Source organism: Desmodus rotundus, chromosome 4, assembly GCF_022682495.2.
Source record: "Desmodus rotundus isolate HL8 chromosome 4, HLdesRot8A.1, whole genome shotgun sequence".
In the NCBI taxonomy this organism is placed as follows: domain Eukaryota; kingdom Metazoa; phylum Chordata; class Mammalia; order Chiroptera; family Phyllostomidae; genus Desmodus; species Desmodus rotundus.
This window is the reverse complement of record NC_071390.1, coordinates 151,651,526-151,678,912: the sequence shown is the minus strand read 5'-3', so window position 1 is coordinate 151,678,912 and position 27,387 is coordinate 151,651,526. Positions and strand designations below refer to the sequence as shown.

Here is a 27,387-nt window from a genome sequence, read left to right as displayed (position 1 = left end):
GCCAAGACTGCTCTACCCAGCAAAGTTATCATTTAGAATCAAAGGGCAGATAAAGTTTTTGCCCGGACAAGAAAAAACTAGAGAAGTTCATTGTTACCAAACCATTATTATATGAAATGTAAAGGAATATAAAAAAGATCAAAACTATGAACAATAAAATGGCAAAAATACATATCTATCAACAATTGAATCTAAAAAACTAAGCAAACAAGAACAAAGACAGAGTCATGGATGTGGAGAGTTTTGATGGTTGCCAGATGGGAGGGGGCTGTGGAGCAATGGGTGGAGAGGTGAGGGGATTAAGAAGTACAAATAGGTAGTTACAGAATAGCCATGGGATTGTAAAGTACAGTATAGGAGATGGAGCAGCCTTAGAACTCATACACATGACCCATGGACAAAAACAATGGAGGAGGATTGCCTGAGGGAGTGGCGGGTGCTGAGTGGAGGGGTAATACTTTTCAATAAGAACTCCAGAACTACACAAAGGACATGGTTTAAACATACTCTATATTATATGACACAACTCTGCAGATTTGGAAGACTCAAATTACAGAGGGAAAAGGAAAAGGAGAATAACATGTACTCCATGATTGTATGTAGATCCCCCACCCAAAAAAGGAAGTTGAGAATCACTACACTAGGGGAAGTGGCACACATTTGAATCTAAACATAATCTGCTGTTCTGAGATGTTTGTCCTGAGGTACATTGCTTAGTTACTCAAAAACTGGGAAACTTTATTACTGCCAAAGATATTAGAAAGAAGTTTTTTTGAGCAGGGATGGGAGGTAGAAGGCATTGAAGGGCAGGGGTAGAGGATAAAATCCCACCTGAAAAGTCCAATGATCCAAGAAGGGTGGTCATCACCAGTGAGCCCAAATCTACCGTTACATCCTCATGTTCTCTAAATTTTGTTGTTTTTATCCAGCTTCACCTGATGACTTTTCGACTAAGCATACATTTACAGTGGGCGGGAAGATACGAGGTTGTGATATATAGTCTACTCGTACCTTAAATATAGTCTCACTATAATATTAACTACCTTCACAGTAATATGCACTTCCTTCTGCTTCAGAATGAAAGCAAATATTCCCACCCTACTGTATTGCTACCTTCTCTCTCTTAAAATTAAAACTTTAGTACATTTCCAAAAAAAATGAAGAACTAAATACCTAATTCCAACTTGCTTAAACCATCTTTTTCATAATTTAAATTATACCAAATTTTCTCTACAATTACAAGAACTTAAAATGCTATGCCGAGCAATGAGATTTTTAAGGGCTCTCACTAAAGAGAACCCCACTTGTAACAAAAGTCCACATTTCCCATTGACTTATTGTTTCCACAAAGTAGTTTCTTTTGATCATGGTCTGAAAAATGTTACTAACAAAAGGAGTACTGTGTTCACAAAATAATTTTATCTTCACTGATGTAACAAGAAGTCAGTGGTTTCCTTTTTGTGGTAAACAATGGGCCTGGGGAAACATTCTCTGTTACATGTCTTTTACATTTTTTAATACACAATTGGTTCAACTTCCTAATAATCACCACTTACCAGAAATGTGAAAGATAAAAATCTATCAAGATATACAATACAACTAAGCAAGCCAAAAGGAGAAAAATTTTTTTAAAAAATTACAAAGGCTCCCTGAAGAGGGTGGGGTAGAGAAAACTGCAACCCAACACACACCATCTCCAAACCACTATTTAAAACTGAGAATATTGGTTTCAAGGTTACAAAAATCTCCTATCTTTTCCCCCATTCCCGGGGGATCACGCCCAGCAACATACAAACATACTGTAAAGATCACCGGCATTAAAGAAAAGAGAACGCCCTCCAGTGACACTGCGATTCATAAGAAACATATATATTTGGTCTTCTGTCCATTTCTGACACAGAAGTCCTAACACCCTTGAAATTCCCTAAGTGATGAGAGCCTTCTGTGTCTTTTGTGTTAAGGAGGTGAATTTCGAACTGAACCTAAGGATGGGGGCTGGTTGCCAGGAGCACCAACCTCATGATTCAGCGGGTTGGAACTTTCAGTCCCACCCTCCCTCAAGGGGAGGGGCAGCTGAAGGTTGAATCAGTCACCAATGGTCAATATCATAGTGAGGTAATGACGCCTCCATAAAAATCTAAGTGGGCGGGGTGCGAAGAGGACGGGGATCTCCCCATGGCTTCCAGCTCTTTCTGGTTTGACTTACACGCTTAAACTGGCCATCTAGTAAATAAGTAAAATGTTTCTTCCAGTTTTATGTGTCACTCCAGCAAATTAACTGAACCCAGGGAAGGGGGCGTTGGAACCTCCAATCTGTAGCCAGTAGGTCAGAAGCACAGGTGACAACCTGGGTTTTCAACTGTCATCTGAAGTGGGGGAGGGGGAGGGAGTCTTGTAGGACTGAGACCTTAACCCGTGGGACCTGATGCTATTTCCAGGTAGTGTCAGAATGGGAGCTGAACTGTAGGATACCCAGCTGGTATTGGAGAACTGCTTGGTGATATGCGTGTGGGGAGGGGCAGGGAGCGGGGGACATATTCCAACCTTGGTGACCAGAACTTTTACCTCTCTTAGCAACAAAACTGTCAGCGACTGCCGCATTTCTCCGCTCCCTTTTCTAACAAAAGTCCTCCGCACAGTTGTCTCTGTTCAGTATTTCAACACCTTCCCTTAATCCCATTCCTTCTTCCATCCAACCCTGAGGCTTCCTGCCTCCACCACTCCACAGGGCACTAGTCAAAGTCGCCAACAGCCTCTGCACCTCATGAAACCCGAAGGTCAGTATCAGTCCCCATCTGACTTTACAGCAGCACTTCCCTCCGTTTCACTGGGACTGCAAAATGACACACTCTGCCGGTCTTCTTCCCTTCCTCATGAGCCGGCTCTCTTCCTCTGCCTTTCCCCCCCAACTCAAAATGTCAGAGCCCAGGGTCAGTTCTTGCCCTCTTCCCTGCTGACATTTACTTCTAAGGAACCTTACCCAGTCTCAAGGCCTTAAATTCAAATTTGGAATTTGTCAGCATACAGATGGTATCTCTATGCTCTCGCTCTCTCCCCTGAGCACGAACCTCACAAATTCAGTTCTCCATTTGGACACCTACTAGGATCGCAGAGTCAACTCTTAGTATTAATAGAGTCCCCTAAATCTCCGCCTACCCCCGGCACTGCACCTCAGTAAGTAATAGCATCATTTTCTAGTTGTTCAGGCCAAAAATCTGGCAGTCACTTTTATTCCTTTCTTTACATCACACTCTCACATCCAATCTATCAGCAAGGTCTGCCAACTCTATTTTTAGAACACTGCATATCCCAAATCTGACCTTTCTCTCCGATCCACTGCTACCACCCCAGTCAGAGCCATCATCATCTCTGGCCAAAACAGTTAAAGTACCCTCTTAACTGATATTCCTGCATCGACTCATTCCCCAAGTTCCACACAGTAAGCACAGTGATCATTTTAGGATATAAATGTATTCCCTCCTCCCATGCTCAAAATCCTCCAGTAGTTTCCCATCAAATGTGGAAAAATATCCGTGGCCTTCTAACCTTTCCCTTCCTCTATTCTAGCCACACCAACTTTCCCACTATTCTTCAAGTTCAAGAAGCTTATTCCCACATTGGGGGCGGGGGGTGGGGCGGCGTGGAGAGTGGATAATGTATTTATAATCCTTTTGCTTGTAAAATCCTGTCCTTGAGCAGGATTTGTTTCCTCCCCTCATTCAGGTGACTACAAATGCTACCTCCCCCAAGAGGCCCTGCCCACCACCCTATCTGCAATGACTAACACCCATCACTCTGTAACTAAACTTAATTTCTCATCATGGAGTTTATCATCCAATATTTGTTTAGTTTTGTCTACCTAATTAAAAGCAAGCTCCAGGAGGGTAGAGACTGTCTTCTTTACATTTATAATCACCAGCACCGTCTCCTGGCTCTCAGGCACACAATAAACATTTGTTAATTAAATAAATAATGCCGATGACAATAAATGACATGCACTAAAATATCAATATATAAACTTTCAAATATTTTATTCAAGCAAATGAATATTGACTTCATAAATTTCTATTTTACAGCTGTTAGAGGAGATAAGAGTGCAGAATAACAGAGGAAGAAAGGCGAACTTCTTGTCTTCAACAAATAAACCCAATATGCAGGGTCCAGCAGAAGTAACACCTGCTTGAGTGTGGTTGGTAGGGTAATAATATGGGTGTACTAATTTATAGTTTTTAAACATTTCACCTAAAATGTTCTATGGTGTGCTTGAGTGTGATATTGTTATATTACAGAATTACATACTTCAGATCTTGTAATAAAAAGGGGTGTTATTTGTGCTGGACCCTGTATTAGCATACCCTTGTATCTACTTTGAGATGCAATCTAATGTTTCCAGAAAACCACAGGTTTCAAACTGCTTCCTTCCTTTTCTTCCCTGCTAATATCTGAATTAACCTACATCCAAACAAGCTTCACAGAAGGAACACTCAGATACTAATCTAATATCCCAAGATTACTTAACCCAAAAGGGAAACCTCAAGCAACATTAGAGATTAGAAAACGGTATTAGCCCACGACTGAAATTCTGAGTCTCCACAAAGATATTCTAAGGTTATAACAGTGGGAAAGGAGAAGCAACCCGCCATGACATCACCCATGACCTGCCCAGAGAGCCTGCTCACCAGTCCCCTCTGCTTCAGTGCAACCCCTAAAAAATGGCGCCCGCTCAATCCCTCCCTCCATCGCCTTCACTGGACTAGTCTTCAACAGAATTGGCTATCATTTGAGGGAAGGGGTAGAGAAAATAAAATGTCATGCCAGGCTAGGATAAAGCCTGTGCTATTTATCAACACAGAATAATGTATACATGAAAACAAGCTACAGTCTTAAGGAATTGTTACATACAAAGGACTCATCAAAATGTTCTGAATTCCAAAGATAATGATCTTGGCTAACTTCTAACCAAAGATGCGAAAGGCAAAACCATTTGCTTTTTCTAAGATATTCACTATATTTGGGGGGCAGAAAGGGTGCTGGAGTGGTAATCTGGCTTACCAACAGAGTGTCCACAATCAGGGATACAAATTTAAACTCTGAAAAAAAAAAAAGAGAGAAAAAATTTAAACTCTCAAAAAACCACAAACAGCTAGTCAAAAAAAATGAAGATATAAAGGATATTAATGACATTATCCAGTTTCCATTTCCTTCTGAGCATAAAGGAGGATAATACTTTCCTCCTCCCTCTTAGAGTTAGGCATGGTCATGTGACCTGTTTTGGCCAATAAAATGTCAGTAGAAATGATATATGCATTCCCAATGGAAGCATCTGACCACTGGGGCCCGTTCTGTACTCTCTCCCACTATCTTAGCAATCAGCAAGGCAGGTGTTGATCTCAAAGTACAATGCAAAGCTTGTACAGAGAAGAACACATGGACTTGACATAAGTGAGAAATAAATCTTTGTGTTTTAAGCACTGGTAACTTGGGGATTGTTTTTATTGCAGCGTATAAGCTAACCTAACTTAATTAGTATTTAAAAACTAATATAATTGATTAAAATTTTAAAAAATTCAGCAAATCCAATTAGAGGAAAAGAGCTCAAGGGACAGAAAAACATATAAATATGACATCATAATGAGAAATGGATTATAAGCATAGAAATAGAGGATTTTAATAGAATATGCCTTCAAAAATCAGTAATTTCATCTAGGGAGGAGGGACAGACTGAGAAGCACTCACAGTCTAGAGCAGCAATCTTCAATTAGTATGCCTCAAGCATTTTTAAAACATACAATACCTGACTACTTAGTCTGGGGCACCGACTTCTTTCCCATTAGATTGTCAAATAAAAACATGACAACAGCCAACACTACCAAAACCATCCGTTGTGAATGAATCAAAAATATACCTCTTTTTTTTTTTTGGCAGATCAGCAAAAATATATTTGTGGTGTGCTGCAGAATTTTAGTATTTAGTTTAGGTGTGCCCTGAGATGAAAGAGGTTGAGATCACTGGTCTGGAGGCAAAGACAGACGCACCAAAGACTGAGACCGAATCACAGGACTACAGAACACTTCCTCTCCTCCCATGCTGTTCCTCCACAACCCGGAAGACCTTTTTATAGCAGTTCCTTTAACTCAAAGTCATTACATTATGTCCGGCTATTATCAAGAAAAAAATTACAATGCATAATCAAAGGTCAAAAGAAAACACAACTTGGAGAGAGCACACATCACAATCAGACAAGAATGTTGGAATTATCAGAATGGGAATTCATACACACACCAAGGGATCTACTGGGTAAGGTGGACAGATTGTAAGAAAAGATGGGAAATATAAGCAGAGGGATGGAAATTCTAAGAACTGAAAGAAATACGAGAAACCAAAAGCACTGTCATAGAAATGAAGAATGCCCTTGAGGGGCTTATCAACAGACTGAACACAGCTGCATAGAGAGTCTCTGAACTTGAAGATACCTCAACAGCAACCAGAAAAGATATAGAAAAGTGAAAAGCAAAGAGAAGACTGAAAAAAAATAGAACAGAATATCCAAGGACTGTGGGACAACTACAAAGGATGTAACGTATACACAATGGGAATACCGGAAGGAGAAAAAAATAATAGGAAGAGAAGAAACATTTAAAACAATAATGAGGATTTTCTCAAATTAATGTCACATACCAAACCACAGATCCAGGAATCTCAGAAAACACCAAAGAGGATAAATGGGGGGAAAAAAAAGAAAGGAAAGAAAAGAAAGAAAGAAAGCAACTACAACCAGGCATGTCATACTCAAATTACAGAAATTCAAATCAAAGATAAATCGACAGAGGAGCAAAGATAAGAATTATATCTAACTTATCCTTAGAATCCAAGTAAGCAAGAAGAGTGGAATGAAGTATTTACAATGTTGACAGAAAAAAGAAACACCTAGGGTTGTGTACCCTGAGAAATTCTATCTCAGAAGTGGGGAAAAAATAAAGACCTTCTTAGAGCAACAAAAACTGAGGGAATTTGTTACCAGTAGACCCATTAACCAACATAAAGAACAGAAGAGCACTAAAGAAGAAATAAGGGAAGGTAAAATACAAACTTTATTTCTCTTATTCTTAATCGATCTAACAGATTATCAGTTTTTTGAAAGCAATAATAGCAATGTATTCAAATATGAATGCTTATTTGTATTTTATATATATACATATACATACACACACACACACACATACACACACGAGCACATTATCAGAGAAACGCAAATTAAAACGAGATGGTACTACACACCTATTAGAATGGCCAAAATCCAGAACACTGACCACACCAACCGCTGGGGTAGGTATAAAGCAACAGGAACTCTCATTCATTGTTGGTGGGAATGCAAAATAGTACCACCACTTTGGAAGACAGTTTGGCAGCTTCTTACAAAACTAAACATACTCTTACCATATGACCTACTAGCAATCACACTACAAGGTATTTACCCAAAGGAGTTGAAACTTGTCCACACTAAAAATAAAAACTTCACAAAGATATTTAAGGCAGCTTTGTTCATAACTACCAAACTTGGAAGTAACAAAGATGTTCTGCAGTAGATGAATGGAAAAATCGTGGCACATCTAGACAATGGAATACCATTCAGCGCTAAGAGAAATGAGCTATCAAGCCAGGAAAAGACACAAAGGGACCCTCAATGCATAATGCTAAATGAAACAAATCCGAAAAAGCTATACCTGTGTTTCCAACTATAGGACATTCTAGAAAAGGCAAAACTATGGAGACGGTAAAAAGATCAGTGGCTGCAAGGGACTGCAGAAGGGGAACTGAACGCATGGAGCACAGAGGCTGTTAGGAAAGTAAAGCTGTTCTGTGTGGTATCATCATAATGGAAAGAGGGCATTTACATTTATCCAAACCCACGGAACATGCAACACCAAAAGTGAACCTGATGTAAACTTTGGGCGATTATGAGGTGACAGTGTGGGTTTATCCACTGCAATAAATGTTCCACTCTGGTGGGGACGTCGACAATGGGAGAGGCTAAACCACAGTGGCAGCAGGAGGTATATGGGAAATCTCTGTACTTTCCTCTCCATTTTGCTGGGAATCAAAACCCGTTCTTAAAAATTAAGTCTTTATTTTTACAATCTGTTAAAAAATAAAGATCCTTAATTTTTTTTCATTAAAAAAAACTCTTGTCCTGGCGGGTGTGGCTCAGTGGATTGAGTGCTTGCCTGCAGACCAATGGGTCACTGGTTCGATTCCTGGTCAAGGCATATGCCTGGGTTGCGGGCCAGGTCCCCAGTGGGGGCCTCGCGGGAGGCAACCACACATTGAAGTTTCTCTCCCTCTCTCCCTCCCTCCCTTCTCTCTAAAAATAAATAAAATCTTTAAAAAAAAAAAAAACCTCTTGCTTTATCTGCCTCTAATTCCAATGGTTTCTGCACACCTTACAAATGAGGTTTTCAGCTTTGGTTGTCATTATCACAAAAAGTGAAAACTGGGAATTCTGAAATGATGCATGTATTGCCATATCAAAGACAATGCCACGATTTCAACTGACAAGCCAGTCTTCCCACTAAAGTTAACTTTTGAAAACAATTTTGTATTTTGTTCCTGGATTTTGTGCAAGTAATTTTACACAAAAACAAAAATGAGACTTACGGAAATCTTTGCAGATTGGTTTTATATGATCTGTCATGTAAATCAATTTATAATACAATAAGACAGGTCACATGAAAATTTAAAATCACGTGTATATAGACATTTTTCCAGTGAGAGGTCCACAGTTTTCATTGCATTCTCAAAGGCAGCCTTGACCAAATAAGAGTAAGAATGAGAAGTTCTCAGGTATAAGCTAAATCTAGACATTCACCCACTATTACACACTGAGCCTTCATAAAACCTCCCCTGACCCCATCCTGGGCTTGTGGCCCCTTTCTAGAGACATAAAAAATATAATTGATTGTCGCCCAAGTATTTAGGGAAGTACTAAGGACATCTTCAGAGTTCATTATTAGATGGAAAAAATGGAATCAATTAAATCACCCCAATAATTACTTTTAAAAAAAAAGGATGTATTTTCATATGGTTGATGGGATCCTGGAAAATAATTGAAGTAGTGGATATCTGGTCCTGTCCAAAATATCCCTGGAGACGTTTGGTCCATGCTGACCCTTCTACCTAACCCCATGTGCCATTACCAGGTGGGCCACCGAGGCCAGACGGTGGCCAGACAGATTGTTACAAGCAACACAGCCACAACACAATCACTGAACCAATAAAACATGACAGTATCTTTATATATTATTCCTACAAACCAAAGTATAAATAGACATTATGGGCTATCTGAAGCCAGGGGCATTTTCTAAGCGGGACGTTTTTGCCAGGACCAAATATCAGGGACCATATGGCCCAGATAAAACATGCTCGTGGACGTTATGGACCAAATACCAAGGACCTTTGGGCACGGACCAAATGTTTTAAACACAACCAAATGTCCTGAAAGAAATAATTGGGTTACACGGGTCAAGACATTAAAATGTTCGTAAACTCTAACCCAGTAAAAGGGTATTTACCAAAAAAAGAAATAATCCAAAAGCAGGTTAAAAAAAAAAGTACATATGCAGAAAGATGCTTAACTGCAGTATATTGGTTAAGAGCCCAGGCTCCAAAGCCAGCCTGGTGAGGTTCACTTATGGGCGATGCAACAGGAGGTAAGTTTCTTAACCTCTCTGCTTCCATGCTTATATATATGTATTTAAAAGGAACAAAAAATGGGGGGACAATGAAAGTAACTCTTTCAAGAGGGTTTCATCAAAATTAAATGAAATACAAAAAAAGAAAAAAGAGTAAATGCGCTAATATATGTTAAGACACTCAGCACACAGTATGCCTTCTATAAAGGCATGCATACTCATTTAAAAATACTAAGCAATACTAAAAAATACTATGTGTCAGGCACTGTCCTAGGCAGTTGGGTATATCAATAAACAAAACAGATGAAGAGTCTTGTCCTCCTGCAGCTTACACGCTAGAGGTGGGAGACAAAAAACAACATGTGTAATAATTATGTGAGCACAAAGCTATGGGGGGCATGAAAAAAACAGAAAAGAATCACGGAATGGCAAGTGCCAGCGGTGGTGAGAGTTACAATTATTAAATGCTAGTTGGAATACAGCTCGTTGAAAAGGTGATGCTTGAGTAAAGACTTTGAAGCACGCGTCAGCCAGGTGGATGGGTATCAGGAGTGGGGAGAGCCAACACAAGGGCCCCAGGGCAGAAACATGCCTGGCACGTGGAGCAAGAACAAGACGATTAGAGCAGACAGGCGAGGGAAAGTAGGGAAAAGGGATCGGAAACGCGCTGAGGGACCAACTCAGGTGGGGCCGGTAGACAAATGCACTGTAAGTGAACTGGTGAGCCACCGCAGGGTTTGCCGGAGTCTACCATGACTGTCATACATTCGGACGGGCTCACTCTGGCTACTGTGTTGGGCATGGAGTAGAGGGGGCCTCTCAGTAGGAAGCTATTTGTGACCGACGTGTTAGCAAAACCCTCATGTTTCAGCATGAAAAATGGGTTTTGGATTCAGTTAACCCCACTGTGCCCCAGGAAGCCATGCAGGCAGAATGTCAACTGTGTTACTAGGCAACATTGCTTATAGTAAATCACTTGGGGCTGAGAAGACCAATCAATAATACCTGGCGAGTAGCTGTAATGTTGGGCTTCTCATGGTGTGGTGACTCTTGTAAGTGGGCACGTACCTTGTAAGGATTCTGAGGGCTATGCTCATGGGTTGTTATATAAGGTAGACTCTCGTGGAACATGGGGCCACCCCTAAGCCAAGTTAGCTACATACCCTCTCAGGTGAGCCCCATGATTCACAGCTAAGCTTCACCTGGAAAGAGAGGCGAGGCTCAGAGACTAGTTCGGGCTGTTCTCTGTGTGGAGTGCTGCAAGAAGCCCCACCAAAGAGAGCAGATGCTTCCCTGCTGGTGAGCTGTGCTTCCTGTCCCACACTCTCTCAGGTGAATCTGATGTCTAATGTGGCCTATGGCAATCCATAGGCCTGTCCAGTTGAGCACCAAGAAAATTCCCTGGGTAGGGACCGCTCTACTGCAGTAACCCAGACGGGACACAGCAGTGGCTTGGACCGGGATGGTAGTGGTGTAAATAGGAAAAAACCAGTAAGATCATAAATACAACTTGAAGGAGACTTTATAGGATCCTTAATGAATAGAATGTGGAATATGACAGAAAGAGTAAAGTTAGGGATAATGCCAAGATTTTTGAGCTTTGCAACCAGAAAGATAGAGTGGAAAATGTGGGGGAGGGAAGCCTGAGTATCAGGAGTTCAATTTCAGACAATGTTGAGTTGAAGGTCATTCATCATCTCACTTTCTCCTCAATGACCCAAGGTGACTGCAGCAACTCTAAGAGTCATGAGCTCACATGACAGCATCCGGAAGAATGAGTATCCCTTCTAAACTGAAGAAAACTAGAGTCCCAGCCGATTTCCCTGATGAGTCACTATGCCTAAACCAATCATTGGCAAGGAGAATGGAACTAACACGATTAACTTCGGGCTAAGCAACATTCACAAATTGCCCGCTTTGGGCTGGCGGGGGAGGGGGGGCATGAAGCACATGACCACTAAATAACCTCAACACGAGTGGGCTTCTATTAGCAAGGAAGAGAGGAATGACTACCAGGTGCAGTGTCTGTCAAGAGTATTGTCAAGGGTATGGGATGAACCATCCACATCGAAGTTAAAAGTCACCAGAATAAAGGAAGTGAGACGAGTAATCAAGTCCTGGTACAAAGTAAGTCAGGGAGCCTACCTCTGTTCCATGAAGAAAGAGAGAAATCCTGTGAAATTTCACAACCACCAAAAGATTCTAAATGATTTGAGGGGGGAAAAAAGAATTAAGAATCTGCCTAAAACCAGAAACTCCCAATTGTAGTAGAGCAATGTCCCAAAAATTTTTCCAGAGTGAAATAATTTAGACCCACACTCTTAGATCCAAATGTTTAATCAAGTGAAAAGGCAGAATATCGAAATTTTCAGACATGTAAGGACATATTACTGGAGGATCTCTAGCAAACAAGTATGGAAACCTAATAAAGTGGATGTGAGAACAGAAGAGACAGTGGAAATGAGCCAAGAGTGAAATGAAAAAGGACTCCCGGGATGACAGCTGTGCAGCAGGACTAGACAATAATTCATCCCATTAAAACAGAAAATTAGTGAGCTCCATGAAAGGAAGAAAGGAGTGGATGCTGTTCAAAAGACAGAATAACTTAGAAGCTGGCTTACTGACAGGAATGTGGTGTTTCTCAATAGAAAAAAAAAAAAGGGTATCTAACAGAAAACTCCAGCAGAATGCTGCCGATTGCCAACAACTTTCCTCCTTTATTGCTAAAGGAGCCCAATTTTTTTAAGGTACCGGGAGAGAAGCGTATGATTAGGGAAGTAGCCCCTCTCCCAGACCCATGGGATGAATCTCCACAGGTCTACACTACGCCTGGAAATCCCTTTGCCAGCAGTTGGCCTGACCGACCGACTGCTCCTGTTCCACCGTGGACAAGCAATTCAGTTCAGGCCAATGGGACACACAGGAAGGTCATCTGTGGAGCTTCTTGAAAGATTTTCCTCCAATATATAAAAAGAGACCTGGGGTGGGGGGATTTCCATAAAGGGAGTTATTAGGTGATTAGTGAAGTTGAATATGGACTGCGTGTTAGATGCTGATATTGGGGTAGACACAGATGTACCACTCACAAAGACTCACTACCAGGTGTGAGGAGTATGGTTAAGCTGTCAGCTTCATCAGAGTTGGCTTCGACTTTCCAAAGAGAGTTTGGCTATTCTCTGGATGACTGAAAAAGGCAAGGCACCAGATAAGCCACTTCTGCCTAACACAGAACTTGGACTGGATGTTACCACAAAACCAGACAGCTCCACCTGCCCAATCCTGCCTCTTTCTTTGAATTCTGTTCAGTCCTAATTCTGGCTCAGCATCTGCTTCCCAAAGAACTCAACCTGTGGCCAATACCAATGTAAAATTTCCTGAATTTAATCACTGTTCCATGATCACATAGGAGTTCTTTTCCTAGGTGATAGGTGCTGAAGCACTTAAAGTTAAAAACTCACAATCCCTGCAACTTTCTTGCAAAAGATTCACCAAAATAAAAACAATAACTACAGATTTGGATATAGAGGCAAAGATTTTTTTAAAAAAGGAAAAGATAAATACAGCAAAACATTCATAACTGATGAATCTAGGTGAAATTTAGAAAGAGTTCACATTACTATTCTTACAACTTTTTAGTAAGTTTTTAAAATTTTCAAACATGCTTTAAAATGAGAAAGATCAAAAGCAACAGCACCCGCTCTAGGCCCTTCTTCCTGTAACTCAGAAAAAGATGCTCGGAGCTACAGCAGCCACTGGCAGTAAGAGAAAGGTCAAGGCAATCACATGTGTCACCTGTGGCTGGATATTCTGTAAAATGCTGCCAAAAACAACCAAAACAATACACCAGGAAAAACAAAAACGTTATTCAAGGAAGTCATGGTTCAAATGTGAAAAAAATACATGTATATGACATGACTTTGAGCAATTGTCGGATTACAGGAAGACTCCATTCGTCTTTGATCCTAGGGACAGCACCCTTCTATTGGCATGGGTTCATGACACGGGTGTGGAAGAAGGAAATGAAGTGCATCCCTAACTCGCTACTCTGCAGTGAAGAGCCACACGATAATTAAGAAGCATAGGAACAACGTTAAAACAAAGCACCAAAGACTTCACTAAGGTTACAGAACAAAACGTAACTGTTTTCAACCTGGTCAATGTAAAAGGTACAGCAGACAGAAAGTGAGACGTAGAGAAAGGAAAAAAAACGGAAAAAAGGAGAAGCAGCAAAAAGACTAAGATTCTGAAGGGGGCTGTGGAGGGGGAAGAGGGTATGGGAGGATAAATGATAACAGAAAAAAATACAACTTAAAAAAAAAGAAGAAAAAAGCCCTGGCTGGTGTGGCTTAGTTGGTTGGAGCATTGTCCCATACACCAAAAGGTTGGGGGTTCGATTCCCAGTCAGGGCACATACCTAGGTTGTGTGGGTTCAGTCTCTGGTCAGGGAGCATATGTGAGGCAAGCATTGATGTTTCTCTCTCACACTGATGTTTCTCTCTCCCTTCCCTTCTCTCTAAAAATCAAGGAACATATATATTTTCTTAATTGTTAAAAGACTAGGATTTCAACTTTGAATCTCGTTTAAGACTAAAAACCTCCTCTAAACATATTTTATTTGACTCATTTAACAGTTTTAATGAAATTCACCAATAACATTCATCACTTTTTAAAGATTTTATTTATTTTTAGAGAGAAGGGAGGGAGAAAGAGAGAGAGAGAAACATCAGTGTCTGGCTGCCTCTTGTGCACCCCTCCACCCCTACCAGGGACCTGGCCCACAACCCAGGTCTGTGCCCTGACTGGGAATCGAACCAGAGACCTTTTGATTTGCTGGATGACACCCAACCCACTGAGCCACACCAGTCAGGGCTACTCATCATTTTAATTAGGTAATTTGTCTTTTTATTATTGAGTTTTTATAAGAGTTCTTCATACAGGATAGGGCAAAAGTAGGCTTACATTTGTAAGTATACAAAATACAGAATTTATTTTTGTATTATTATTTATTAATTATTGTATTCTTTTCCATACAAACAACTGTAAACCTACTTTTGCCCAACCCTGCATATCCCAGATAAGTCCCTTTTTAGATACAATTAGAAAATATTTTCTCCCATTTTCTGAGTTGTCTTTTCACTTTCTCCGTGGTGTCCCTTACGGCACAAAACTTTTTTTAATTTTGACATAGTCCAATTTGTCTATTTTATATTTTGTTGCTTGTGTTTTTAGTAGCATATACACAAAGGCTTTGCCTAACCAAGGTCACTAAGATTTACTCATATTTTCTTCTAAGAATGTTGTAATTTTGGCTATTACATTTAGGTCTGTGTCACATGTTCAGTTAATTTTTGTGGATGTTGGGAGGAAGAGGTTCAAATTCCTTCCTTTGCATATGGATCTCCACGGTGGCTCAGTACTATTTGCTGAAAAGACTATCTTTTCCTTGTTGCAGTATCTTGGCACCTCTGTCAAAAAAATAAATAAAATAATGGATCATAGAGTTGATTTCTGGACTCTCAATACTAGTCAATTGATTTATATATACTATGTTTTTCAATTAAGACAAAATCCACATACACAAAAATTAACCACTTTAAACTGTACAATTTAATATATTCAAGATGTTTTGCAGGCAACACCTTCATCTAGTTCCAAGCCATTCTCAGCACCTCCCCTCCAAAGGAAACCCACACCATTGAGCAGCCACTGCCCATTCCTCGTGTCCCTGGCAACCACTAATCAGATTCACGTCTCTGTGGAGTTACCCGTCCTGGATACTTCATGTAAATGGGATCATAAAACATGTGATCCTTTGTGTTCAGCTTCCTTCGCCTGGCGCAATGCTTTAAGGTTCGCACATTTTGCAGCATTTATCAGTGCTTCATTCATTTTTATGTCTGAACAACATGCCATTGTCGGGCTCTACCACCTTTTGGCTATCCATTCATCAACTGGTGTGCATTTGTGCTGTTTCCACCTTTGGGCGAATGTAAACTGCTAGGCAAGTACGGCTATGAACATTCGTGCACCAGTATCTGTTTGAATACCTATCCCCAATTCTTTGGGGTACATATGTAGATGTGTAATATTTGGTCATACTGTAATTCTTGGATTAACTGTTTGAGGAACTGCCAAACTGTTTTCCCCAGTAGTGGCATCATTCCACATTCCTACAGGCCAACACGCGAGCGTCCTAATTGCTCCACATCCTTGCCAACACTTACTTTGTTCTCCGACTCATTTTTAAATGTGACAACCAGAATACAATACTCCACCTGCAGTCTAGACAGTACAGAATCAAGTCAAGACTAACACCTGTCCTTGTCTGAACTTCCTCCTCCTGCTGGTCCAGGCTATGGTTCTATGAAGACATTCTGGTGGTCATGTTACGTTTCATATCCATACTGAGTGTATTACAGTAGTTCGAGTCCCTAAGTTGCTTGTTCTCAAACACATCTTCCTCACCCCTGTAACTGACTATACAGCTGTTTTCTGACCCCCATGCACCTCGAACTCCATCAAGTAATCATGTTAGCCTTGGGCCACCATTTCAGTCAGAGATATCATTTTCAAGTTAACCTTTGAAAATTAATTTCATCCAAAAGTTCAATCAGCATACTATCAATGTTTCCATTCACATCATTACAAAAATATGGGTAGTGACCTTCAGTATGTGACTAGAAATATTTCTCCAGTAGTCAGTCCTCAATTCTTTTTTCACTAATTTTTGGAGGTGCTACTCAAACCATAATTTTATGTCATCCAGATCCCCTTTCTCCCTGGTTAACAGAGAAAACTGTTACTAAATATCTGGCTAAAATCCAATTATACAGTATCTTTTGAATTCTCTTAACCCACAGTCTAATAACCCTATCTAAAAAGAAGTAGGGTTGGTCTAACATTATTGTCTTCACTAAGCCCATGTATAATACTTTCCTTTACAAATGTAATCACAGTTAATGTTTTTAGCACAGAAAATGCAATGAACTCAGATTAGATGATAATAGGGTTCAAATCATATTCTGAGGTTTTCAGCAACATTAAAATATAATACTATGAAAAAAAAAGCATTACGTACCACTCAAGGCAAAACATGCAAAAACAGTATCTCATGTTACACTTCAGATTATCAAGACGAAAATGTGTTGTCAGTTTACTGTAAATTGACAAGTTTCTCCTCAACCACATAAAGTTCAATAGGAAATAGTGTTACGCATGTGTTTACAAAAGAAAATAAACTAGTAAACTAATTTGTTTCTAACAGCATATTAAAACCAATTTCCCTAATCCCTTTAAGAGCATATTCCTAGTCCACAATTCTTTTACAAAGCTTTCACAGGTTGTTCCAGTTTAAGATAGCCTCTCTCTACTTTGCCCTTTCCATGGTACCTGCTTCTGTCTGCTTCTAGCTTTGACAGTCGTCTGATGCTTGGTGTTTATTGCTTGCTAACTGATCACTTACTTATTGTCTGCCATAGAACCCTGAGGAGACAGAGGGCTCATTCTTTTCTAACTTCATCACAGCCAACACAGTATAGTGCTTATAAAAAAAGGTAATTCATATATTTTCATATACTATGTATAAACCTATAAAGAATTTAAAGTAAAAAGTATCTGATAGACCTGAAGACACTTTAGGACCCTGTTTCTGTAGGGTGACTGAAGTGTGATAACTAAGGGAGCGCAGGTTCAAGCAGGGGAGAGAGCACGTTAAGAGACAAAGGGATTCCCCAAGATGAGGCAGCCGGTTGCGTATTTTAAGGTGGTGGGCAAAGTTTAGGCAGGAAAGAAATGAAGATACGAAAGGTGAAGGGAAACGTGGAGAGTAAGATGCTAGGGCTCAAGTGACAAGAAGGAAAGGCCATCTTTTTTTCTACAAAGGGAAAACCAGGTAAGAAGATACGTTAAAGTAGACCCCGGTTACATTCAGCAGACTGTGTGAAGAAAGGAATGTTGGTTTAGCTCCTAATAGTATTCCCTAAGTACTACATCAGTTTCCTGTTGCTGTGGCGACAAACTACCACAACCTTAGTGAGTGGCTTAACACAAAACAAATGTGTTATCTTACAGTTCTGGACGTCAGAAGTCCACAATAGTTCTCACCGGGAGATAGTGGAAGTGCCGGCAGATCTACATTCCTTTCTGGGAGCTCTAAGGAGAATCCATTTTCTTGCCTTTATGGGTTGACAGAGGCTGCCCGCATTTCTTAGCCCATTCTCTCTTCAAAACTAGCAAGGACCGGTTGACTCCCTCTCATGAAGCCCGCTCTCTGGTTCTGCCTCTTCTGCCTCCTGCTTCTTCTTTTGAAGACCCTTGTGACTATATTAGGCCCACCTGATTAATTCGGGATACTCTCCTAAACTTAGCTGATCAGCAATCTTCATTTCATCTGAAGCCTACAGTCCCACCTGCTGTGTGACACAGGCTTTGCAGGCTCCAGGGGTTAAGATGTGCACGTATTTGGGGAGGCTGCTATTCTGCCTTCCACAATCCCTAGTTCATGTTTCATTTCTATCTTTTTATTTAATCCTTACAACATTTCTGTAAGGGAAATCCCTGTTTATTCATTTTATACATGAGGAATCTGAGGCTACCCATGGCACTTTTAGAGACTTTAAATGACTTAACCCAAACTGCTGGGCTTACAGGAGATACTACTATAAAGGTTTCTGGAGCTGAACCAGTAGAACCAGGACTCAGACAGCACCACCCCCACCGGCCCATAAACATCATGTATATGTAATGCGTGTGCGTGTGCGTGTCAGCGTGAAGGGAAATATACAAAAAGTAAGGCTTTTTCCTGCCACCTAATTCAACCCAAACCATCTCTCTTCTCATCACTTTATATTTGAGATCTCTGTGCATGATTCTGTTTAAAGAAAAGTTTTTAAATCTCTACACACCATGCTACATGCCATTTAGGCTCTGGTATATGAGGAGAGCTCATATGTTAAGAAACAAGGCTAACACTATGTGAAAAGGTGACATACTAGATGTGAAAATCCAACGCGCTTATGTATCTCTGAACCCTTTCTTACCAATTTTGGATGAACTACAGAATTTAAATTCGTAGGTTTTTTCTTAAACTGTACAATTTTAGGTTCCAGATTTGAACATGTATTTTTAAACTATTTTAAGCATTCAGATAAATTTCCCAAGGTGTAATATATTGGATTAGAGTTTATCAACATTTTAACGTCTTGACACATATAAACCATTATCTTTCAGGATCCCATCAACCATTTTGGAATGTATCATTTTTAATAATTGTTGAGGTGATGTGATTGATTTCCAGGTATCCCTTTTCATATAAGAATGATTTCTTATGAAGTTCCTTGACCTTTCCCTAAACCCTTGGGTAACAATAATTGCCTTTGTATGTCCTGAAAGAGGCTACAGACACAGAGTGGAGGTCAGGGAATGGGCCTGTGGTTACAGCAGAAGCCTTGGTTTAAGTGGTTGTCAAATGCTGAGACTGAACTTGTACCTCCAGGGTGGCCATTTTTAATCTTCCCTGGACTACGGCCTCTGCTTTGAGAATCTCATGAACCGGTGGGCCTCTCACTGTAAAAAGGCACATGAACACATACTGACAATTTTTCATACAACTTATTTTATTGCATTTTAAATCAATTGCCAACACAGATCACATAATGCCAGTCTGCAAGGATATCTGTATGTCTTATTTTGGGTTCTGTTCCAAACTTTGCTACACCCAGGGAAAAAAATCCAAAGTATGCAACAAACTTTATTTTTTGACAAGTAGGCACCAAAGTAGTGGTGACTGATGGCTGTGGAGTCCCTGGCAACGAAACACAGTTCTAAGAGGAAATCCACTTCTCTCACATTATTCTCCAGGGAAAGCTGGGAAAACAGGTGTTAGAAGGCTCAAGTCCCAATAGTCAGGGAAGAATAATGTTGACTGAACTTAACGAGTGTTTCCCAAAACAGTGACATTTTATACTTGTATATGTTTATAAAGGAAAAGATATGGTTTCAGAGATTGGGAGATATGAAGGTAAATTTTGAATATTTAGGGGCAAAAAATCATACCAGACCTACTCTGCTTCTACTACTTAAATTACAGGTGGCAAACACAAGGCCCGAGGGCCGAATCCAGCCCTCCACCTTGTTTTATCCAGCCCAGTACCTTGTTTCCACCCGGTGGAAGCGCCGGCCTCTCCCTTAACTGTTAAGGAATAATTACATTTATACAGTCCTAACATTACACTAGGCCTTTTGAAGGCAACCTCAAGGCTATTGTGAAAATGAGTTTGACACCCCTGACTTAATCATTCAAAATGTATTATGTTCAGATTGGAATACATACATCCTTGAAAGGCAGGGTGAAAAGAAAATATTGGAAGATTATTCATATGTGTTATCTTAAATTTGAAATGTGAGCTTTGTAAATACTCAGTATGTGAAGCTGACAACAGCACCCTCTCTTGGTCCTGCATCAGGCAGCTTCAGGCTTGGGGCATTCATGTGAAGTGTGCAGATGCCACAGACTGGCTCCCGCGACCTCCCATCACCTATGGGCATTTGAAAAGCACTCTTTTATTTGTTTGCAGGGCAAGCACAGTTGTGGAAAGACAAGATTTCTCCACGGCATCAATCCAGTGTCCACTCTCCAGCTCCTTGGGGGACCGTAGGGGCAGAAGCAGAGGCTCCTGATGCGACTGATCCTATTCCTGTTCTGCAGCCTCCAGGACACCTGGAGGCAAGTGCAGCAGAGGTGGCAGGAACTCTAGATTCCAGCACAGCCCTAAAGGTGCCCACTGAACTCCCTGTGTGGGTGACCTGCGTATTGCCACCCTAAAACCTGCTCTTAGTCCCTGTTACCAATTATGTAAGCACCTAATAATTTTATTAAATCTCTCCTAGCTTAAAATACTCAGAAAGGCTTCTGTTTGTGACACTGAATACGCACAGTGTGTCCTAAAGGAAAGGTGGCAGTTTCACCCTCTGGAGGGGACATTTATGATTTCCTCCTTTGCTTGTTCACTTTCAGCATCAGACAACGTCCTGCAGCTAACTTGGGCCCAATGAAGTATATTAGCAGATCTCATTAGCATTATATCACTCACTAATGAATTTTTTCAAGATTTTTGCAAAAAAAGGGCATATTAGACATAATATTAGTAAAGCAAAATACAAGCAAGCAACAAGCAAATGGGGGAACCGGCAACTGCCCGTTACCAATGCCAGTGTTTTGCCAAAAACTTTAACAAAGTGATTATCTTGTAAAATGAAAAATTATAAAACTTTTAGGAAAAAAATCTTTGGGACCTAGGACTAGGTGAAAGGTCCACAGACAAGACACCAAAAGAATCATCAAAGAAAAAAAGTATTAAATCCAGTGCATGAAAATTTAAAACTTTCCTGCTCTATAAAAGACCCTGTTACAGGATGAAAACACGAGCTGCAGATGGAAGAAAAAACGTTACCAACTATCTGTCAGACAAGGGACTTTTAAATAGAATATGTAAAGAACCTCGAAACTGAACAACGAAAAGCAATCCAATCTGCTCATTAGGGAAACAATTAATGTGCCCAGTAAGGAAAAACAAATTTGAAACACAATGAGATATCACTATACAACTATGAGAATGACTAAAAATTTTAAAACAGTGAAAATACCAAATTCCGGCAAGCAGATGGAGAAACCGGATCTCCCCTGCACTGGCAGTGGGAACCTCCAGCCACTCTGGAAGAGTCCTCCAGGGTCCTGTCAGACTAAACATGCGCACAGTGTAACCCAGCAATTCCACTCTCGGGAAGTGACCCAGGAGAAATGAAAGCTTTTGTTCACAAAAACCTATACACCTTTATTCACAACAGCCCCAAACTGGACACAACTCCTGTGTCCTTCATCAGGTGAATACTCAGACTGTGTACTGTGTACATCCATACAACGAATACTGCTTAGCAGTAAGAAGAAATGAACTACTGACATATTCGACAACTTGGGTGGTTTTCTAGGGCATTACGCTGAGGGATTCAAAAGGTTACATATGATATGATTCCCTTTATGTAAAATTCTCAAAATGACACAATCACAGAGATGGAGAACAAATTAGTGGTTGCCAGGAAACAGGGATGATGGGGATGGGGGAAGGAGAGGACCTTGAGCTGCATGGGGCGTTTCTTGGCAGTGACGGAACAGTACTGTATCCTGGTTGTTGCAGTGGTTACATGAATCCACACACGAAATGTTGTCAAACTGCACAGACGGACGTACACACACACACATGAGTGCGTGCATTAAAAACCAGGAAATCTGAATATGGCTACTTACCAGTATTGTACCAAAGTCAGTTTCCTGGTGTTATGTAATGTAATGTAATGTTATGTTATGTTATACGTTGTTATATTATTATGTAAGGTATTAAAACTGGGTGGTGCTGAATGAAGGTTACACAGAACTCCCTGTTCTATTTTTTGCAACTTCCCGTGAATCTAATTATTTCAAAATAAAAGATTTTTTAAGCAATGACATTCAATCATACTTATTTTAAAAATTACTAATGTTTTAAGTAAAATCAAAAGCATGGAAATAATGCCTTTTAAAATGTTTTTCATCTTTATTTTTTTTAATTTCTTATTATGTACCTAACATGTAGTATATAGTTTACAACAAACTTACACATATTAAGAATGCAGACACTGCCAGGAATAACATAAAATCTGTACAGACCTCTGTTATAGAGGCTACGTATGTCTAAGAGTCTATCTACCCATCCCTTCAACTTTTTACTTGGGTAAGCATATGCTAGAACAGGAAAAACACTGGGCTGGGAATGGAAGAGAACTCAGTGCTGTCCACAGTTTAATAAACAAATCACAATCTCATTCTCATCTACAAAATGTGAGAGCTATATTAGCTTATTCCTAAGGCCATTCCCGCTCACAAAGATGATTCTGAACTCCACAACAGGAAAAGGTGAAACAACCATAAAGAAATCTACAACTAAAACTCTCACCAGTATTTACTGAATGTATATGGAGGGTTCGGTATTAAATATAAGACACTGGTCTAAGTTGTCATCAACACAAACAGAAAAGGTCACCTATGAAGATAATTTTACCTCAAAGAAAGTAGGTCAATTACCAACAGATCCAGTTTAAATATAAATTATCTAGAAAATGGGCACATGTGGCATTTTACATACATCCTCACAGTTCTTTAAGGCCTCTAATCTCTGCTCGTGGCATTAATTATATTAGGTTTTGTTTTACAACAAGTATCCTGGTGCACAAGCTTGTGGTTGTGATGGGTCTTGCAAGAAGTAGAGTGTCAAGACATGCAAAAAATAATTATTCTCCATCCACTTGAGTTAGACATAAAACAGAATTAAGAGGTCCATTACTCAGAGGAATTTAGACATCTACACCATTCTGCTACACCACCTTCTGCTATCCAGAAATATCACCTGCCTGAAACATAGTCCAAAACCAGAAAAGAAGCAAGAGCCCTCCAAGCAGTAAAAACCAACATAATAAGGTCCTAGCACTAAAGCTCCACGCTCAAGAAGTCCTTGGTTCCCGTTCCCCACTCGGAGCCTTCTATCATTTTTATCCACAGTTCAACAGTGTGGTTATGGGTTCTAGTCTCACAGCACACTGCAAATATTAAGTTAGAAAGGCAAGGAAACTTCTACAGACAGGTGTGATGAGAGCAAACAAAGGCACACCACTAATGGTAAAGTAATAAGCAAGTCAACCCGAAAAACACACATAATTTAGAAAGGAATGATTTTACCAACAATGAACAAAATACGGTGGTCTGTATATTGCTGACTGAGCAGATTAATGGCTACAGGCTCTTCTGCAAAGACACAAACAGAACCATCAATGTTAATTTTTTTTTTTGCCAGTATAATGGACAGCATAATTCGCCCTGGCTGGTGTGGCTCAGTGGATTGAGCTCCGGCCTGAGAACCAGAGTCACTGGTTTGATTCCCAGTTGGAGCACATGCCTGGGCTGTGGGCCAGGTCTCCAGTAGGGGGTGCTCAAGAAGCAGCCACACATTGATCTTGGTCTTCCTCTCTTCCTCCCTCCCTTCCCCCTCTCTAAAAATAAATAAGTAAAATCTTTTTAAAAAAATTTTAAAAAGACAAAGAAATGATCAGAAGCCTATAAAACTACAATCAATGGAAATAATTACAGAAAATTTTCAAAAAAATTATTTTACCTTCAAAGATAGTACCTATAAAGTATGTATCACGACATTTAGTAAGCGCTCAATAAATTCAGCTGCCCTGATTATTAGGAGATGGAAAATAAGGACCAGTGGGGCTGATGACAGTATCTATGATAACAGCAATCAAGCTATCAACAAACATGTAAGTGCCTACAAGGTCACCGGCATTGTGCAGGGACACATAAAAGTTCATCTTAATCAACCCAGGAAGCATTATTTTTTAATCAAATAAATGGTGTGTTGCACAACACAATATTTCGAACCAATGAAGTAAACACCACATTATATTAAGCAATGATTAGAACTTATTAAAGTACTTGACTTCTTTCAAAGCACTGTCCTTTATTTAAGTCCAGTATGTCGAACTCAAGACATAAATCGTTTACTTGAAGAGTCACCAAATGATTAAATGAATATAAAGAAGTGTTACCAAAATGAGTCTTAAGACATTCATAGGATGGAAAAAAATCTCTTTTCCCATTATTCTCCAGGCTTAGGTAGAATAAGTATTTAGGTAAATTCCCTTTTAAAGAAAATCTTTCTAAACCTGGAGCTACACACACCACGAAAGACCCTCTCTACTCCCAGGATCAATACGCATGCACGAGGAGGAACCGATTTATACAGGAAGGCTCATCTATTAAAGTGTAGTTTTTCATTTCTGTGAAACGTCCAGACCAGAGCAGGCAGGCGTATACGGGCGGAGAGGCAGAGCAGCGGTCGCCCAGGCCCGGGGTGGGGGTGGCATGGGGGTCTGACGGGGTAATGAAAAAGTTCTAAAATTCATGCTGCTGGTGGCGGTGCAAAACTCTGGAGCACAGTAAAACCACTAAATAGTGTGCACTTTAAACAGGTGAGTTGTACGGCCTCTAAGTTACACCTCAGTAAAGCTGTTACTGTAAAACTTTAATTCTTCACAAAACTTAACAAATTCGTAACTGTGACACTACGGTCCAGCTCCACAGGATGTACCGACCTGAGAACATCTTCCTGGCCTAGCGGACTCCCTCACCACAAGGCCCCTTTCTGAACAACCCAGCCCTCTCCCCACAAACACAAAATCAAGCAACACGCACGGCGGGGCCAGGGGGGTCCATTTTGTAAAAGTTAGAAACACTTCACGCTGTACTTTAATACGTGATTTTTCAAAATAATTATTGTCATAACATGAAAAAATCTCGATAAAGACATCTATTATACTATTTTTGAGTTTAAAAGAATGTGTCACTATTCTATCAGAAAATTCTGAGTGACCTGCTAGAAGGCAAATATAGTATCGCAATGGCAGTCTTTGAAATGGATGACCCCGGTAGGGTATATGGAAAACACACCAGTGTCAGTACAATTCCAGAAATATTCTGCCACATGGGAATAGCAGGGTTTAAAAAAAAAAACCTGCTCACATGTTTCATGTAACAGGCTCTGGGGACCCCAACGCACCTCCTAGGGAAGAATGACCAGGTTTGTTTGTTAGGATACTTTGGATGAATCTATTTACAAGAATAGACAAGAGTGAATGATAAATTCACCTAAATGGCCCTTTGTTTTCACTGCCTTTAATCCACGTGTACCATCATGACTATTTCCGAACCCTACTCAGAGGAGCTCATAACTCCTGGTAGAGACAGGCTTAACCTTATCTTCGGTGTCTAGGGGGGCACAAAGTAGGTGCAATGCTCAATAAAAATGCGCTCACTGGAGATTTCTCAGCTAATAAGGCCAACCTGCTGCTTGCTTTGGGAAACCTTTTCCCCCTCTGGGCCGGCCTTATGAAGCCTTTAAACAATAGAATCTTATCGCCTAGTTCATGCCTAAATTGTAGCTCCCTTTTTATGAGCAACTTCCTGTTAGGGTAAAGCCTCTGTACACTCCTTCTCTGGCCACCATGAGAAGTGCCTGTTGGCAGTTTCAAAGTCATTTAAATGCTTTCTAGAGATGAGAAAAATCAAGAAATGAGAAGAGATTATGTTTACAGTATATACTCCAAATGTATTTCAGGGTAAAGGCAGATAAACTGTCTGGGGACACAGGTTTTGAATAATTTTTGAAATGATTATGAAGTCTATTTTAGAATACAAACATACGGGTGGTAGCTTTATAATTCAAGAAAAGGTTAGAAGTAGACAGAATTACTGAGCCTGGAAAAATTTACAGTAAGTGTATAAAAATTGATTACCTTTTTCTATTCTCAGTAAACACAACTTACTTATTAAAATTTTCAAGTATGATAAACACCAAACCATAACCAATAGTTATAATGTGATAAGGGTAGTATTATGGGAGTACTTTTAATTTATAAAGTATACATTTCTTTCATTTTAATATTTTTTAATGCATGTGATACTTTGGTGGTAAGGAAAAATGATGATTTTTCCTTTAAACAAACATACCTTCTCCCTACCCCCCCCAAATTTTAAACTTCTATACAGCTTACAGTTTTGATAAAATACTAATGGTCTAATAAAACTGCTCAAGTACTTCAGACAACAGTAGAAGGCGGGGTGGGGAGGGAGGGCCTCCAATTTTGGTGAATGGTCTTCACCCAAGTCCACAACCTAATGAAGAAACACACACACACAACCACACTGCAGGTCAGAGCACGGCTTGTGCTGCGACGGGCTTTACGGGAGCAGAAAGGCTGTCACTTGTGGTTCGAAGTAAAGCTTGCAAACAAGGTGACGTTTCAGCTGGGATCATCCCTCTGGTGAGCTAACAGTAGTTGAAATACAGAGCACATGCTCTGCCCCCCCTAATATTTTATAGATAAAAATAGTTCAAGCAGAGAACATACACCCAGCCAACCCCCAAATATACTTCACTTTTTAATGTATTTAAAAATATGTAAAATGTTCCTCACTTATATATAAGATCTTTTAAGAAGACACAAAATAAATGAATACACCAAACAAGCAGGAACAGGCCCAAAGATACATGGAACAAGCTGATGGTCGCCGATTATACAAAGCAATGGAAACTTTTCAACCTCACCTAGGTTTCTGTCTAACATGTTGGCATCGACCCTGTGTCGCAGCTCCTCTGCACCTGTCACTGCACTAAGAGACACCATCTTTTTCTAATGGCTGATATTTTGTACCTTCCCATTAAACTGTATACTTCTGAGAGTAATGACTGCCATCCGTTTCTACTTTATCTTCCTATGATACTCCTTAAACAAATGGGTTTTCAACAGATGATGTTGACAGATTAAACCTACTTCTCATAATTGTGACAATAAGCTATCACTGTCACAAAAGGTATCTGTGGAACAGATATAATTATAACAATTAAATCACATTTTCTACACAAAACAAAAAGGTTAACATAATTCCCCCAATCACTGAACCAATTGCTCTACTTTTGTTTAACTTGTTTAGAAAGGTGTAAAAAATAAAGTAAATCTCTCAGTAAGTCTATAGAACATTATCTTTTTTCTGTCTAAAGACCTAAGACAACACATTTATTGGGTACTAGGAAGGTACTAGGCAACACAG

General features: G+C 40.0%; 1 protein-coding gene across 11 annotated transcripts in view; it reads right to left on the bottom strand.

Annotated features, from left to right (window-relative positions):
- The window catches only part of FRYL (FRY like transcription coactivator), a 230,826-nt gene that overhangs the window by 200,669 nt on the left and 2,770 nt on the right, over nucleotides 1-27,387 (bottom strand). For 4 of the 11 annotated variants that reach the window (XM_053922995.1, XM_053923001.1, XM_053922999.1 and 1 more), the window contains exon 2: nucleotides 5,053-5,090. The exons of the other annotated variants lie outside the window; for them this stretch is intronic. The gene's annotated coding sequence lies outside the window, so the exon portion shown is untranslated. The remainder of the gene's footprint in view (nucleotides 1-5,052; nucleotides 5,091-27,387) is intronic. 11 annotated transcript variants of the gene reach the window in all.